The sequence below is a fragment of the Saccopteryx leptura genome, chromosome 2 (assembly GCF_036850995.1).
Source record: "Saccopteryx leptura isolate mSacLep1 chromosome 2, mSacLep1_pri_phased_curated, whole genome shotgun sequence".
NCBI lineage: Eukaryota > Metazoa > Chordata > Mammalia > Chiroptera > Emballonuridae > Saccopteryx > Saccopteryx leptura.
The window spans coordinates 73,628,324-73,646,901 of NC_089504.1; the positions used below are offsets into that span (position 1 = coordinate 73,628,324).

Consider the following 18,578-nt stretch of genomic DNA (forward strand, 5'->3'; position numbering starts at 1 on the left):
TTTCAAGGATTTCCTGAGCACCCCATTTTGAAGAGATATAATAACCTCTGGAAACAGCCTCTACTCTCTCACAGTATATGTGCATTTAAAAAGTTTAAAAGTATCTACAATGAAAAGACATCTTTAAGGACCAAACAGAGCAATGTCTACATGAAAGGAATTTAGAGCACAATAACACTGATTGACATCTCTCCTTTCCCAAACCACAAGAGCCAGGCTTAGGAGATAAGCAGAAGAAGTATGTTACAGGGAGAAGGAAAACCAAAAACAAGAGACTGGAAAATACTGAAGGAGCCAAAGAAAGAAAAGGAGCACATGTAAGAGGTATGGTACACATATGATTGCTCTATTACTAATACTTTGAGAAAAACTTCATCAGCTTCTTGTTTATTTTAGCAAATTTGTGAGAAAAGAGGAGTGAGGAAGAGTCAAGGGGACCCCCCTCCAAAATAAAGTAGCTTTATCTATGTGACAACTTTCCTGTGGAAAGGAACTCATGACATGCTCTATCCCCTCCTTCTCTTTACCGAAATAAATACTGCCATAGTCCTCAAACCTGCTCAGGTAACAGAATGGCTAGTAGTCACTAGAACTAACTGCAGAATACCCTGAAATAAGGCTATGTTAAATTTAAAATAACTAAATACATAATTGCTGCTAATCAGAATCTCCTAGTTTATCCTATATTCCAACAGAGAAAAATACCATAAAGTTAAGAAAAATTTTGAGAGTGAAATTTGGAAACAAGAAAAATCCAACACTGATTTAATTTGTCTACATTTTGGAGACAAGTCTGCCAGTTCAAGGGGCACCAGAAACAGGGCCTGAAAGGTCAAGAAATTAAACAGTGCACCCATCACAAAAGGCTGTATGTAAGGAATAGTTTTAAAGCCTGGCCTTGGTTGGCAACATTTTCTTTACAGAGTAACATAAAAATATTTTAGACTGTGAAGGCTATACATCTCTGACTCAACTATGAAACTACTCAATTCTGACACTAGCTGTGAAAGCAGCCATGCAGAGTGAAGAATGAGACAAAGACAATAAGAACAAGTGTGGCCCTGCTCTAATAAAACATAAATATGGACACTGAAATTTGATTTTCACATACGAAATATTTTTATTTCATTTTTCAAGCATTTAAAATTGTATAAACCATTCCTAGCTCCTAAACTTTAGGGTAAAACATCACTGCAGCAGGCAGATTTGGTCTATGGCCCTTAAATTTACAGACCTCTTCTTTAAAGTACCCAAATGTGAACTCTGGGCACGAATAGAACCCAATCTAGATAGACCCGCCCATCTGTAAACTAGTCCATTAACAAACAGCATATCTGGGCATCCTAGCCAAAATTATCCCCACCATCCTCTAAATCAGCGGTCCCCAAACTTTTTACACAGGGCGCCAGTTCACTGTCCCTCAGACGGTTGGAGGGCCACAGACTATAAAAAAAAACTATGAACAAATCCCTATGCACACTGCACATATCTTATTTTAAAGTAAAAAATCAAAACGGGAACAAATACAATATTTAAAATAAAGAACAAGTAAATTTAAATTAACAAACTGACCAGTATTTCAGTTCAATGGGAACTATGCTCCTCTCACTGCCCACCAATGAAAGAGGTGCCCCTTCCAGAAGTGGGCGGGGCCAGATAAATGGCCTCAGGGGGCCGCAAGAGGCCTGCCAGCCACAGTTTGGTGATCCCTGTTCTAAAACCTCTCCACCCTTCCCTCAAGCAAGGCACAGGTGCATCCATCCAAAGCTCTACATTGAATTAGAAGTTCAAGCCAAGGAACTTTGACTTTTGTTGGGTTTTTAAGTATACAATTGTTTACTTAAATTCTACCAGGTGCTAAACACAAATATTACAAATGTAGATGATTCAACCCTAACAAAAGCTCATTATAGGCACCTACATCAAAGTTCCACATGTGAAGACCCCCAGGTCCTATCACCTCCTTAGTTTTTCAGATTGGGTGTTATTTATTCTGTAAAAGGTTACCTAAATGAGGAATGTGTACGGAAACACGAAAGGGATGGTTACCCCACAGCTGTCCACCAAAGATGGACTTCTCAAATTCTTCCTCTCTCAACAGCGTAAGATCATGGAAGGGTTTCCTTCTAGGCTGGCTAAAGCATAGTCATCTAATCTGATGATACCCATGAAACTCTAGTCGCCATCCTCATCCTCCCCACCCAAGGCACACAGCGCCCCTGCCTGGCGCTTCAGTAACTCCACCCGCGGAATGGATGAAAACGTCCGGCGGTCCCGAACTCGCCCCCAGCCACTGCGCAGCGGCAGCCACCTCCGGCCCTCGCCGGGCCCCTCCTCTTCCCCGCAGTCCTAGTTGTAATTTCCAAGTGATCTGCAGGCTGCAGGGAAGAAAAGCCCTGCCTTTGACAATGAACGCCAGGGAAAATTTACACCAGCGCGCGCGCGCGCACACACACACACACACACACACACACACACACCTCCTCAAGACACAAAGCGTCTCCGGAACAGCGCTTCCCCGGGAACATCCGCCATCCCAGGGCTGCGAAATCGCAGACAAAAGCGGCCCATTGGCGCAGGGGGCGGGAGAATGAAGAGAAAAATGCTGGTACCAAACTGGGCAGCAGATGAAAAGGCACAGGCGACAAGGGGTGACGGAGTAGCAATTAGCGGCGCGATCTGGGTCCTCGGCCGCCCCGGCGAGAGACGCCGGTGTGGGGACATTTCTTCCCACCACCTCCCCACCCTGTACTGCCCAGCACCGCCTAACGGTGGAGGGGGCATCTAGCCTGGGGCATGTAGCCTGGGGCGCATCCTCAGCTGCGGAGAGCAACAGGCTCCTGCTCCCGGGAGCAACCGCCCCGCGCGCCAGGCCCGGAAAAGAAAAAACTTTCACGCCACTTTAAGTAAGCAAAAACAAGGGGCTGCGGGAGGGGGGGAGGAAGAAATGAAAGGTCTGGGACTATCCTTCAGGGACCATGCGCGTAGCAGAGGAAAGAAACTTCCAGACCTCATCCCTTTAAAGAGCCTGAGCAGCGGCAGCTTCCCGGGCCTCGCGGGGTGGGGCTAGTGCGCCCTCCCGCCACCCGGCCCGCGCCCCGAGCCCCGGGCTCCCGCTCTCCCCAGGCCGGGCGCGCGCACAAGACGCGGGGGCGCGCTCCGGCCTCCTGGCCTGTGTCCTGGCGCCGCTTACCCAGCTGACGGCGGCTGCCCCGGGAGGGGTCGGAAAGGAGCAGAGGGCTAAGGAAACGGGGTCGCCGGGGACTCGGAGGACCTCGCCTCGCCCAGTCCTCTCTACTCCTCTGAAGTAACGGCCCGGCGAGGATAATCGCGCAGACACACTCACGCGCGACCAAGAAACTTAATCCTGCCCGGCCTCCGGCAGCCCGACGCCAGCCTCGCGCCAACCTCGCGCTCCGCCGCGCCCCCTCCCCCAGCGCGCGCCGCACTTGCGCCGACCGCAGCGACGGAGGCGACGGCGGCGGCGCCCGGGCTGCACGGGCTGCGTGACGCCTGCGGCCGGCGGGGCGGGCGCGCCTCGGCCAATCAGGGGCGCGGCCCGGCCAGCGGTCTTGGGCTTTAAACTAGCCCCCGAGGCGCTGGGCCTGGGATGTGGGAATGGGCTGTGCGAGGTTGACCAGAGGAAGTACTGGGCGCCCCTTTAAAAATTAGTGTCAGGTAAAGAAGAGTAATTATTTTGGACAAGTATGACCCAAGCAATATTTGGGACATACTCTAAAAAAATATTTTTCGTTATTTATCTGAAATTAGAATTTAACTTAACGCCCAGTATTTTAATTCGCTAAATCTGGCAATCTGTGGGAACTGGCAGTCTCTATTTCTAATAATGGGTACTTTAAAAAAATTTAACGTGTACTGCCTGCCCTGTGGATGCTTTCTGCATGGGAAGCTTATTAAAGTGGTATGGAATGATGATGAGGAACACTTTAATGACGAGGCATGGGGCTAGGGGAGCTAATAATCTTACTTTCCAAGTTACATTTTCAGACATAAATTCCAATGAAAAGACATAAACTATAAGCATGGAGGAAGGGTGCAGAATTGCATGGTGCTAGGAAAAGCATTTATTTCTATTTTGGGCCATTTAAGACTATCTTTCCTTAAAGAGGAGATAGGGATGGAAGGAAACTTGACACAATACAATAGACAAATGATGGATCCTGAAACCTATATAATTTTGTTAACCAACGTCACCCCTATAAATTCAAATAAATATTGATAAATTTTTAAAAGGCATCAAGAAAAAAATTGTCTTTTTTAATACCCTTAATTCCTGAATCCCTGTAATCTTTTTTGTGGAAGATAATTGCTCTCTTTCTCAATACATAAACCTGATATTAAAGTATTTATATAAATCAAAGAATACTCAGAAGTCCAATTTAAAATATTTTTAAAAGGGAAAATTTATCCGAGCTTATTTTATCCCTTGTATTTTCAACACATCTCTGTCTTGTGGTCCCTTTCCATCAGCATCCGCAAGTTACCCCATGTTAAAAAAACATTTTCTGTACATACATAACTTTTGTGTCCTTGCCATAGAGTTATCTCAGAGCATCCCAATTGGAGATGATTATCTTGCTGCTTAGACATTCCAAAGGATTCCTATTCTTTGAACAGCAAAGCACTTCCATTTATCATTTTCCAAATCTGGTTGTTCTCAAAAGCCAAGGAAATGAGTGCATGAAATGCTAGCTGCTAGGAGCAATATAGGCAAACAATTGCATAACCAGCTACTAAAGGTATTCTCAGGGTCTTAAAAAGTAAAATGTCATTTGTTCTACTGAACATAGGAAACTCGTAACACTGAATTAGAAGCAAGTTTAAGGAAATTCGTTCCCTGGTTTATTCTAAGTATGTAAATGAAATTATTGTTCTGGTCTTATTTAGCAAAGGGAATCCCACTTTAAAGAAGGGCATATTGGAGAACAGAAAAGCATCTTGATTTCGTTAGTTCCTCCATAAAATTATCCAGCACTTGAAGATGATTCCACCCTTCAGCTTCCCTTTTTGAAGTTAGTGTTCTACCCTCTGCTTGTTCTAACCCAGAGGGCCTGAGACTTTCTAGAATTAAAATTTTACAAAGAAAGCTATAGTATAAAGCACATAAAGTAGAACACCTATTTTCTGTTGAAACTCTCCCGTTTTGTCTCAATTAATGATTCTTTCTATGAAGTGTCAGTCACAGCCTCCAGGATATGAAGATGACGGAATTGGGAACATTGTCTGCATTCGTCTTTCCCCCCAACGAGGCATTCTCCACAGAAATTCTTTTCCCCCCCTCAAATTGGAGTAATGCTTAGACCATTTTTGTAAGAAAAAATGGAGGGAATTCCAGGAATGGTTTATATATATAGTTTTATTATAATTTAACAAGTACAAACATAAATGAAGTACATAATATTATTTTACATTTGCAGCTCCTCTACTACTCTGAAACTGGTAAAAGACCCAAGTTGTCTGCTCAAACCTTTAATGTCTGCTTGAAAGACAGATCTTGGAAATTTTCTTTTGATCCATCAAGATACAGAGAACCCCTCTCGTTGCCTTCCAAATGCAGTCTTGTTGCGCTAACAACAGGTCACAGGTGTGGGCAACAGGCAGCTCCTCAATAGTACATGCTACTGCAGAGCTCCGGGGTCAGCACTGTATGAACCAACTCCTTTCCCAAGAATTACGTGACTTTGGGGGATTGCTAATTGTGGACTATTTTCATACATTACATCAGATGTGACTCTTATTACTAATGCTTCATTTCAGTGAAAACTAGATGGCATGTTGGCATCTCCCTCTGCTTAATTTAGTTTGCAAAAAGATTTTTATAGTCTGTCTGCAGGCTCCAATTGGCCTCTATTTTCTCAAATGAAAACGGAGTTTGAATACTTTTTCTTTTTAGTTTGTTTAATCTTTTTTTAAAAAATGCCATTCTAAATAATCTTTACCCTTTTTTCATTGAAAACAGACAAGATTTCAAAAAGAAGATGAAGAAGAAAGAGGAGAATGTTAAAATAATGAATATATATGTGTCTAGGAGAAAGCTTTTAGGAGGAAGGAACGGCTAAGAAAGAATCTCAAGCATGAGAAAAATGTAAAATTTTATCTCATTTGAAAACATGTCTCTTTTATATAACAAGATGTTTATAGAAGAAGAGAGACACTGAAACTTATGTTGTGTCTGATTGGGTCTCCTCTCTCTAAGGGAAAGAGAAAAGGCACTGGAAGGTCATGACCATCTGACCCTACATTCCTTTGCCTTTGTACCCACAGAATTCTAGTGCAGTGAGGAACTCATGGGAGAAAGCATTGGGAACAGGTTATTTTTCAGTGGAACACATCCAAACACTGTTCCAGAATCTCTGACTCAAGTTAATGCAAGCTAGCTAGAATGACACTTTGGAATCTCTCTCCTACAAAATTTTTCTTTGGGGTCATTCATGCTATGAGTGTATAAGTCATACGTCCAAACAAAAGTCAAGAAAAATCAGCAGTAAGGGTAATGGAAAGAACCTGCTCCAGTTGCACAGCATCTTTTTGATAATAGCCTCCGTTGTGATGGCAAAAACAACAGAGAAAAGAAACTGAGTTTTTGAGACTACCACTATGTCACTGGATCGCACATTACCTTGAAGCTCACCTCATCTCTTATAGTTCCATTTATATGACCAATAGATCTCCTCTAGATTTTAAATACTTTGAACTGTTATTTGCAACTAAAATAACTCAACCTCATGCAATATACATAGTAAGCCATCCACAGTGAGCCACACAAGTACTTTTAAGTTTTAAGGAACATTCTGTCAAAGAATAGTTAGGAACATCAAGAAGACAAGAGCTGCCATAGGTAAAATGCACTGGAAAATGTGACAGATTTCTGGTTATATCACAAGCACGTGGAGAGAAATGGAAGATTATTTCAGAGGATGCACCTCTAGAGACCAGGTTTTCTTAGAATGTTTGTATTCTACCATAACTATGACTCAGTATAGCCCTGTCTCTGCTCATCTTGCTTTTCTTCAGCCTCTAATTATGTTTGTTTAAATTGATTCCTTGAAAATCTGGCAACCCTTAATGTTTTTTTTTTTCTATTTAATAATGAGGCAACAGCCTTACCAGTGGTGGCTCCGTGAATAAAGCATCGACCCGGAACGCTGAGATCTTCAGTTCAAAAGCAACTATGAATTGATGCTTCTCACTCCTTCCCCCCTGCCTTTCTCTTTCTCTTTTTCTCCTCTCTCTAAAATAAATCAATCAATAAAATATTTTTTAAAACTATGTTCCCAGATACTGGCCCTGGCCTTTTAGCTTAGTCGGTTACAGCGTCATCCCACAATGGTAGGGTTTCCAGTATATCTCCAGTCAGGGCACACACAGGAAGCAACCAAGGAATGCATAACGAAGTGGAACAACAAATGAGTGCTTACGTGCCCCCCCTCCCTATCTCTGTCTCTCTAAAAATTAATCAATAACTAGAAGAAAATAATTTATGTCCTGGCCAGACAGTTTGGTTAGTTGGAGAATCTTCCCAAAGCACAGAGGTTGCCTGTTCTATCCCCAGTCACAGCACATACAGGAACAGATTGATGTTTCTATGTTTCTGTCTCTGTCTCTCTCTCCGTGCCTCTCTTAAAAAATGAAAAATGCGGCCCTGGCCGGTTGGCTCAGCGGTAGAGCGTCGGCCTAGCATGCGGAGGACCCGGGTTTGATTCCCGGCCAGGGCACACAGGAGAAGCACCCATTTGCTTCTCCACCCCTCCGCCGTGCCTTCCTCTCTGTCTCTCTCTTCCCCTCCCGCAGCCAAGGCTCCATTGGAGCAAAAATGGCCCGGGCGCTGGGGTTGGCTCTGTGGCCTCTGCCTCAGGCGCTAGAGTGGCTCTGGTCGCAATATGGCGACGCCCAGGATGGGCAGAGCATCGCCCCCTGGTGGGCAGAGCGTCGCCCCCTGGTGGGCGTGCCGGTTGGATCCCGGTCGGGCACATGCGGGAGTCTGTCTGACTGTCTCTCCCTGTTTCCAGCTTCAGAAAAATGCAAAAAAAAAAAAAGAAAAATGCAACAATCTGTGGACACTGTTCACACTGGAAGGCTTGTTGACTCACATGTTTTATTTTTGATGGAGCAATATTATACTCAGGAGCCTCTTAAGTTCAGAATGAGGAACCCTTTGCTCAGTTCTGGTGTTTTTCTAAAAAAAAAAAAGATGCCTGGCTTCCAGGAAATCGGTATAGAAGCTCTGGATGTTTATGTGTATGTTTGTGTATTTATAACGTATCTGTCTGAATGTGTGTTTGCGATAGTGGTCGAGAGGATAATGTTGTTTGTTCCAATACCCATATTTTACACCTGACATTTATTTCCACTCTCCATTGTACCTGGCATTTCAATGCACCCATCTTCTTTACAGTTTCAGTAGGTCGATCAGCTCCCTCCAGCTGTAGTACTCTAGGACCAGTGTTTCTCAAATTGTGAAGGGTCAGGTGATGTTTTTAAGTTCCAGTGTATCACTGACCAAATAAATTAATGGGAAGATGGCTACATGTTTTGATGTTGTATCTATATTAAGTTGCTATAAAGACCTTTAAGGAAACTTTCCATTTCTTTGTGAGCCAGATTGTAGATGACACTTTGGGGAGAATACACTTGGGGAGCCTTGTCCCCAAGTATGGACCAGAAACCAGAAACATGTTCATCACCCAGGAGCTTTTCGGAAACCCAGTTTCAGACATCACACTACTGAATCAGAATCTTTGTTTTAACAAGATCTCCAGATGATTTATACTGACATTAAAGTTCTTAGAGAGTATCCACTCTTTTCTCTGTTTTTGTTGTTGTTATTGTTGTTGGTTTGTCTTCCAGGACTGCTGCTATATCTCGATTTTGAACATGTTTTTCAAGTTTCAGATAGCTGGCATCTTCTCATTCAAGTCTATGATCAGATATCATTTCTGTAGAGAAGGCTTCTCTGGCTCTCCAGCAAAAACAGTACCCTGTATTATTTCCTTTACTGTTCTTACCACTTTCTAAGATTATCACTGTTCCTTCTCCAGTCCCCCACCTCCGGCTAGAATGTAAGCCCCATGAGAGCAGAGATCTTGTCTTGCTTTATTTCCTGTCGTTTACCCTGTGGGAGTGCCGTGCCTGGTAGGTGAGAGGCACTGCGTCCAAAGCTGTCTACACTCCATTTCTGTATGTCTCATAACTTCTGCTCACTCCTAGTTCCTACTGCTTCCCTGCCTCTGATTCTTGCTTTTTCTGCTGAGTTTTTTTAAAAAAGCCAACCCAAACTGACTTACAAAGCAAAAAGGATGGTGGCTAATGTGATTACAAAGGTACAGAGTAAATGAGTAATCAGACATAGTTCAGATAGGGTCCGGCCCCATATCTCTGCTTTTTTTCTGCTCTGCCCATCTCCATACGTCAGCTTCCTATTTAGGGCAGCAAACAGATTCCCACAGAACTTTCAGCTCCCACATTCTCATAAAATGCCCTCCAGAGACCATCCACTGCAGTGGCTCTCTTCTAAAGAGTAAGTAAATTTCTGCCCTCCAAACCTCCTGCAACATTCCTCTAATATTTTTTAGACTGAAAAAATATTTAGATCACGCCTGTTCTAAAAATATATACACATATAGAGAGTTGTATAATTGCAAACAATAAAGTGTACATATCTTAAGTATATAGTTCAATAACGTTTGACAATTATACACATCCAGGTAGATATAAAGTAAACCGAAGTGTGGAATATTTCTAGCACCCCAGAAAGTGGCCTTGTCTCCCTTCCAATCAGATGTCTTGCTGAGCCATACTGGAGTGAGAAGTAAAAAGAGCAATTAGGAATACTGATCCTGTCTTTATTTACAATGTTAATGCATTATTCATCACTTACATTAGTTTTGATCTTTTATTTAAAAGTATTACTCTAAAATGTTATTTATTTTTGTTTCCTGGGTGTCTCAAATTTTGCACCCAAGGTGAATGCCACACTCACCTCCCTCCCCAGTTGCAGCCCTGCAGTCCATGAGACCCTCTCTCTGTCTCTTTTTTTCTCTCTCAATGTGACTTCTGCCTGTGGTCTCTGCACATGACAGCCCCAGAATAGCTGGACTTCTTAGCCGGTAGCTGAAAGCTCCCAGAGCACATGCTCAGGAGAAGCCAGCAGGCCAGCTGCATTCTTCATCTGCTTCAGCCTTGGAAGTCACCTAGTGCGCCTTTTGCTGTTCCTTATGTATCATGGCAGTCACAAATGCTCGCAGGTACAAGGAAAGCTGACACAGACACTATCTCTTGAATGAAAGAGTGTCAAGAAATTTGCAGGTGTATTTTCAAACTACCATGCTTCTTACTGTTTCTACAGCCAGTCTGAAGTATGAATAGCCCTTATTTTTGAGTATGAAAATTTCTACCCAGATTTTTTAAAATTTAATTTTACATTTGATTTAAAATATCTCCTCTTTGCTCCCAGGTTTAGTTGGATGTTGTTGTTTTTATTCACCACCTCATCTCCATTCACTCGCTGCTGTTTCTGGCCCATCAAAGTTAAAGGAAAAAAGTTGGGACGAGATGAAAAGGAGCAAAATTATCTTTTCACTTGGCTAGATGTTAACAACTGTCTTCTATGGCAGGTCTCCAAAGACTAACTCTTACTCTTATGGGGTAATTCAGTGAGTTATTTGGAGACCTCTCCTCTCTGGCTCCTTGGACATCTGCCCATAATAAGGATGAGATACATTCCTGCCAACACCTTAGAATACCTCTTCAACTCCAGCTTTCCTGTATACCCCACAACCTCTTACTACTAGGGTCCATTCATCCAGACAGGCAGTTCTCTGGGGAATTCCTTTCAAAATGGTGCTAGTCTAGTCTCACCACATTCCAAATCACCTATATGGCAGCAGAGACACTCAACAACTGAGCTCCACCCAAATTTGCAGTTGCCTGCTCACAGGCAATTCTAACAGCCTCTCACATTAAACTTCTCGAGACAGTAATCTCTGTGCTCCCCAAACTCCAGAAAACCCGATCAACTTTCTGTAAAAACTTTCTCACCACACTCTCTTTCAATAGCTGCACCAGGAAACGGCTAAATTTTACACACAGTTCAGCAAGCACACAGCCTGGGAAATAAAATGCTGCTCCTGTAAAAGACAAATTGAACTTGGTAAGTGATTTTCTTAAAGCTCCCTTCACTTGTCTGGGGAGATGGTGAAGAAGTAAGACTGCTCACTCGGAGGCGTAAAGGAGAAATATATAGTACTCTCTACCAAGTGTGCAGTTTTTTTCAAAGAACGCCTCACTCTAAAACCCTCCTTTGAATTTCTAATCTTATTTATCATAGCCTAGAATTTGATGATAGGTAAAGGGTGTCAGGGTTAATGTTGCATTTCCTTTAGTAAGTGCCCTGGGGATGTGGCTTATACTCCTGTTTAGAATATGTGAACCAAATATCCCTGGGTCCTGAGATGTAGGACTTCATCAAAGATTCAAGACAACAAATGTCCCAACTGACACTGATAATGCTTCTATTATCTTATAATAAAGTCACATATCATAAGGCCTGTTGCTGGATCATGCCCCATCTGACTCCTCTTTTACATCTATATCACATTTTAATTATTATAGCTTTATAACTAAAGTAATCCCCTTAAGATCAAGAACAAGACAGGGATGTCCACTTTTACTACTCTTATTCAACATAGTATTGGAAGTCTTAGCCACAGCAATAAGACAAGAATAATTAAAAGGCATCAAAATTGGAAAGGAAAAAGTAAACCTGTCATTATTTGCAGATAACATGATACTATATGGAGCAAATCCTAAAAATTCCACCAAAACCCTAGTAGACTTGATAAATGAACTCAGCAAAGTAGCAGGATACAAAATAAATATTCAGAATACAATTGCATTTTTTACTCCAGTATTAACTATCTGAAAGAGAAACTGAAAAAACAATCCCATTTACAATTGCATTAAAAATGACCCAGGAATAAATTTCACCAGGAAATAAAAGAGCTGTCCTTTAGGAAATTATAAGACATTGAGGAAAGATATTGAAAAAACTTGAAATATATGGAAGCATATACTGTGCTCATGTGTAGAGAGAATTAACATTATTAAAATGGTCATACTACCCAAAGTAATCTATGGATTCAACACAATTCCTTTCAAAACACCAATGGCATTTTCACAGAATTAGAACAAATATTTCAAAAATTTATATGGACCCAAAAAAGACCCCAAATAACCCCAGCAATCTTGAGAAAGAAGAACAGATTTTTAGATTTCATACTACCTGATATTAGACTATACTATAAGACCATATTTATCAAAAGAACATGGGGCTGGCTTTCAACCGACACATAGATCAATGGAACGGAATACAGAGCTCAGAAATAAACCATGCCTACATGGTCTATTAATCTATGACAAAGGAGGCAAGAATATACACTTGGGAAAATGGTGCTGGGAAAATTGGACAGATACATACAAAAAGGATGAAACTAGACCACCTTCTTGCAACATGTACAAGAATAAACTCAAAACAGATTAGAAACTGAAATGTAAAACTCAAAACCATAAAACTTCTAGAAGAAACCATAGACACTAAAATATGTGACATTTACCTCAGCAATATCTTTTCTGATATATCTCCTTGGGCAAAGGGAAAAAAGAAAAAAATAAACAAATGCAACTACATCAACCTAAAAATTTTCTGCACAGCAAAGGAATCCATCAGCAAAATAAAAGATAACCTTCTGAATAGAAAAAGATATTTACCAATGATACATTCTATAAATGTTAGTATCCAACATTTATAAAGAACTCATACAACTCAATACTAAAAATCAAAAAGGCCAATTAAAAAGTAGGCAAAGGATCTTAATAGACACCTCTCCAAAGAGGACATACAGATAAAACAATAAGACATATGAAAAGATGCTCAATGTCACTAACCATCAGAGAAATGCAAATTAAAAACCCAATGAGATATTACTTCACACCTATCATCATCAATAAACCACCAACAAATGTTGGAGGAAATGTGGAGAAAAGGAAACTCTTGTGCACTGTTGGTGGAAATGCAGATTGGTGCAGACAGTATGGGAAACAGCATAAAGTGTCCTCAAAGAATTAAACATGGAACTGCCTTATGACCCAGGGATTCCACTTTGGAGTATATATCCAAAAAAACCCAAAACACTATTTCAAAAGAATATATATGCACCCCTATGTTCATTACAGCATTATTTACAATAGACAATATATGTAAGCACCCCAAAGTGCCCATCAATGGACAAGTAGAAAAAAGTGATGAAACATATATACAATGAAATAATATTCAGCCATAAAATAATGAAATTTTGTCATTTATGACAGAATGGATGGACCTACAGGGTATGTGCTAAGTGAAATAACTCAGACTGAGAAGGACAAATACCAAATAATATCACTTACATGTGGAACTGAAAGAACAAAATAAATGAACAAACAAAAATAGAAACAGACTCATAGAAAACAGACTGATATTTACCAGAGGAGAGTGGGGTTGGGGGAGGTTGATTGAAAACATAAATTTGTACATTTTGTCATCACTTAAAATTCCAGGGAAGTTTGAAGTTTATTGGGGAATGCCCTTATAATGACACCTAGGTTAGGGGATTGTGAAAAAAGAACTGGCGAAAGGAAGGATTTGAATGTTACAGTACAGTGACAAAGCCCTCAGGAGATCCTATAGGGTGTTATAGAACTAGGATAGTGGTTGGCAAACTCATAGTCAACAGAGCCAAATATCAACAGTACAACGATTGAAATTTCTTTTGAGAGCCAAATTTTTTAAACTTAAACTATATAGGTAGGTACATTGTTATTAACTTAATTAGGGTACTCCTAAACTGGCCTTTGCTAAAAACGTACTCAGTCTAATTGAGGTACGTTCGCTGAGGTTGACTCCTTCCAGCTCTCCCATGCACACTCGTCTTGTATACTTGCTTCGTCTATCTCCTTTCGTTCATCCTCTCTATATGTCCAAACCATCTCAACATACCTTTCTCAATCCTAGACACTACATCTTCTTTCACTCCACAACAGTCCCTAAAATTAACTCAATAAACTTTATTTAAAGTTTTAAATCTTAAGCTATAGGTCCGTTGAATAAAACTTGATATCATACTTAATAACGATATTATATATTGATAAAATTAAATTGTAAGGTATCCATAAAATTAAATCATGACAATGATTGACAAACATTAATGTGAACAATGGCCTTGTATCTCCTTGGAAAGTTTGGGTAAGTCAGGTTTGTATGTTGTTGTTTTTAATTTTAGGCATGATTCCAGGTATCATCAATAAGACGACTTCTCAATTTACTCTTGATAAGGTTCATGCTTGAAAATGATTGTTCGCATGAATATGTAGGTCCAAATAAGGAAAGAACAGCTAACGCTAGTTTTTCCAGCTGATTATACAAGTCAGGAATACTATTCCAGCTGTTAAAAATCAACATATCTTTCTTCTCCAGGTCTTTCAAAGTAGACCACTTGTGCTGTGAACTAAGATCACATTTGTTTTTCTTCAATATTTCTATATCAGCACAAAGATGTTTAAAATTCAAGCTCCACAATTCTTTTCTTTTTAAATGCAGCAATTGAATTTTAAAGTTGCCAATGTCAATATTAAAGGGAGAAAAATTTAATTGTAACAGTAGCATTAAGAGGGGTTTTTTTTTTTAACAAAGGCTAACATCCCTTTGCTGTTTCTGAATTCCTGAAACTTGTTGAGTAAAGCTTCCCTCATATTTAAAAGTGTTGTTTTAAAATAGCAAATGTCAATATCGGAATTATTTTCTTGGCGATATTTCAACAGGCTTGGAAAGTGAATCAAAGTATCTCAAAATCTTGAGCAAAAAAAGACCATTTGTTTTCAAATGAAATAACTTCTAACATCGAAAAAATTGTGTTTCCTTTCCCCTGTAGTTTACGATTAAGCTGATTTATATGAGACGTAATGTCTATCATGAAATAAAAGTTTTGGATACACTGATCATTTGTTAGTTCAGGATAGTGAACACCCTTCTCAAGGAGAAATGCTTTAATTTCTGTTAATAAGGAATCAAAACATTTCAAAACGTTTCCTCTTGATAACCAACATACCTTGTTATGCAGCAGAAGATCTGCATACTCACTCTCCATTTCAACTAAAAATTCTTTAAATTGGCGATGATTAAGAGCTTTAGCTATAATGGAGTTGATAATCTTAATCACCAATTCCATAACTTTGCAAATTTCTTCTGGAAATGTCTGTGCACAAAGCGCTTCTTGATGAATGATGCAATGGTAAGTAAGTATCTCGTGATTAATTTTTTCTTTCTTAATAGCAACAAAGCCATTTCTTACACCGGTCATACTTTTCGCCTCGTCTGTTGAAATTGAGACAATTTTATTAAGTGGAATATGATGTTTTCAATGCACTCAGTTATAGCATTTGCTATATCCTCTCCATATGTTTGACCTTTGAGTGGCAATAATCCTAAAAGTTCTTCTTTAGGACCTATAGATGAAATAAATTTTACAAAAAGTGAAACTTGCACTGTATCATTTATGCCACAAGACTCATCAACTGCTATTGATAAAGCTAAAACCAATTTAAAATCTTCGACTTGCTGGTTGCTTATATTCAAAGACATTTTGACTGTTCTTATCTTTCACTGTTTTAGCAGACAATGGTAACTCTTTATTTTTTTTAGAATAGTTGCTTTGTTCTTAAAATCCCGAAATAGCTCTTCAGATGCATTTATAAAACAACCTTTAATGTATTCGCGTCTGTATATGGTATATGGTTTTCCTCTCTTAGCAATCTCTTGACTAACCACAAAACTTGCAATATTGACATTGTTGGAAGATTGCATCCAGTAATTAAATACAGAACTTGATTTTTCTTAACTCTTGCAAAGTTCCTCAACTGCTTTCTTCCTTGCATCACCGACAGGATATTTAGTACTAAATGACATGTGTTTAGTTGTAAAGTGTCTCTCCAAATTTGATTTCTTGTTATGCACCAATTTTTCCTGACAAATAAGACAGGTCAGAAGGCCATTTAAGTTGTGAATAAACGTGAACGTCTCGGTCCATTCAACTTCAAAATCACGGTTTTCATCTTCCGTTTTTTTCTTTGCTTCTTCTTTGTAGCTATGTCAGACAGGGCACCTAAAAAATGTTTCATTTTATAATAATAAAGCTACCAACACAAAATAATTACAATTCTTAAATCGATGACAAAAATACCTGTAGGTTTTGCAGCTGGTTGGTAAAATACAGGTAACTTTATGTTTTGAGTAGGTACTTTTGTTACCGGCACCCAATTTGCAGATGAGACTAACACTAACCACTGCACAGTGAGACTGCTGACTGACTGGCTTACTCAACTCGTACATGAATTGCACGCACCTCCCCTGCACTGTGTCTCCAGTCGCCCTACCTAAGGACACCCCCCGCGCATACCTGTGCGCCTGCACATAGTATTTTGTGGAAGAGCCACATTCAAGGGGCCAAAGAGCTGCATGTGGCTCGCAAGCTGGGGTTTGCCCATCACTGAACTAGGGTGACCATTTAGAGTTGTCCCAGAAGAGAGGGGCTGTGGCCTTTTACAAGTCTATGAAAATTGTCTAATGGTATTTCCAAAGAATACTGCAACTTCATCATCCATGCTTGTATCTTTGTAGATTTTGCTGAAACAAATTGATTTTTCAGATATTTCCTTATTTCTATAGTCAATTTTCAAATAAAATGTAATTATTTTGACTGAGTTTTGCCCATTTATTTTTCTCTCCAAACAAAGCAGTGTAATGCAAAAAAATCAGTGCTGCCTGGCCTGTGGTGGCGCAGGGGATAAAGCATGACTTGGAATGCTGATGCCGCCAGTTCAAAGCCTTGGGCTTGCTCGGTCAAGGGACAAATGGGAGTTGATGCTTCCTGTTCCTCCTCCTTCTGTCTGTCTGTCTATCTCTCTCCTCCTCCTCCTCCTCCTCCTCCTCCTCCCACCTCTAAAATCTATATAAATAAAAATGTAAATGTTTGTTCAAAATCTTAAATCTTCGAAAGGTCTTCACTGATTGCTTTGAAATTTTGATACAAAGTTACATTCAAATACGCCTGTTTTCATATACCTACTAGGTTGCATTCGAATATGCAAGTATTTTTATATACCTACTACTATATAGATGTCACACCTGTGACAGGTAAAAACATGCTTCTTTTTTTGAAAAACAGCGCCATCTGTTGGATGTAAAAGCAACACACGCTATACTGGCAGCAATTCAATCCCAAAATGACATAACCTTAGCTCTTGCATCGTCCAGAATAGCTGCGACATTGCTACCAGGTGGAAGAACTGCTCATTCTGCTTTGAAATTGCCATTGAACATGCAATTCATTGAAACTTCCACGTGCAACATTTCCAAAGCATCAGCATGGGAAAAGTATTGCAGAAATGCAAACTTATTGTTTGGGATGAATGCACAATGGCGCACAAAAACTCGCTCGAGGCTCTTGGTCAATCATTGCAAGATTTGCGTGGAAACATCAGACCATTTGGGAATGCATTAATATTGCTTGCAGGAGATTTCAGGCAAACATTACCTGTAACTCCTTGATTGACACCAGCGGATGAAATAAATGCTTGCCTGAAATACTCTGCTTTGTGGCAACACGTAAAGACGTTAAAATTAACTACAAATATGCATGTCCAGCTGCTAAACAATCAATCAGCTGAGATATTCTCACATCAATTGCTGGAAATTGGGAACGGAAAGGTGCTGGTTGATCTGACCTCAGGATAAATTTCATTGCCTCATAACTTCTGCAATTTAGTGATGTCAAAAGAAGAATTGGCTGAAAAAGTATTTCCCAATATTCAAACCAATTATAAGAATCGCGATTGGCTGAGTGAACGAGCTATTCTTGCGGCCAAGAACAAAGACATCTACGAGCTTAACAATATTATTCAGTCTAACAGTCAAAGCGAGGCAGTCACATACAAGTCCGGTTACACTGCTGTGGAAGCAGATGAAGAGGTTAATTATCCAACAGAATTTTTGAATTCACTCGATTTGCCAGGGATGCCACTGCACGTACTGCAATTGAAAATTGGCATGCCAATTATCATGTTGTGAAATATCAACCAACCAAAGCTTTGCAACGGCATGTGGCTTGCAGTAAAAAAAAACAAACAATGAGTAACGTCATAGAAACAACAATCTTGACAAGACCTTTCAAAGGAGATGTTCTCATTTCTCACATTTCTATGATTCCAATGGATATGCCATTTCAATTTAAGAGATTGCAGTTCCCAATTTGACTGGCGTTTGCAATCACCATCAACAAAGCTCAGGGCCAATCTTTAGAATTGTGCACTTTAGATCTACACACGGATTGCTTCTCACATGGACAATTATATATTGCATGTTCTAGAGTCGGCAAACCAGACAATCTCTATATCTGCATAGCAATGGAAAAACAAAAAAATATTGTATACCCACAAACATTGTGAAATTAAACATATTAGAAATGTGC

General features: G+C 40.1%; 1 protein-coding gene across 8 annotated transcripts in view; it reads right to left on the minus strand.

Annotated features, from left to right (window-relative positions):
- The window catches only part of MPDZ (multiple PDZ domain crumbs cell polarity complex component), a 206,986-nt gene extending 203,505 nt beyond the window's left edge, over nt 1-3,481 (minus strand). For 4 of the 8 annotated variants that reach the window (XM_066368173.1, XM_066368175.1, XM_066368165.1 and 1 more), the window contains exon 1: nt 3,194-3,481. The gene's annotated coding sequence lies outside the window, so the exon portion shown is untranslated. Of the gene's footprint in view, nt 1-3,010; nt 3,029-3,193 lie in introns of those variants that run through there. The other 4 variants (XM_066368174.1, XM_066368176.1, XM_066368172.1 and 1 more) reach the window with 2 other exon arrangements.
- Between the last annotated feature and the right edge of the window lie 15,097 nt (nt 3,482-18,578).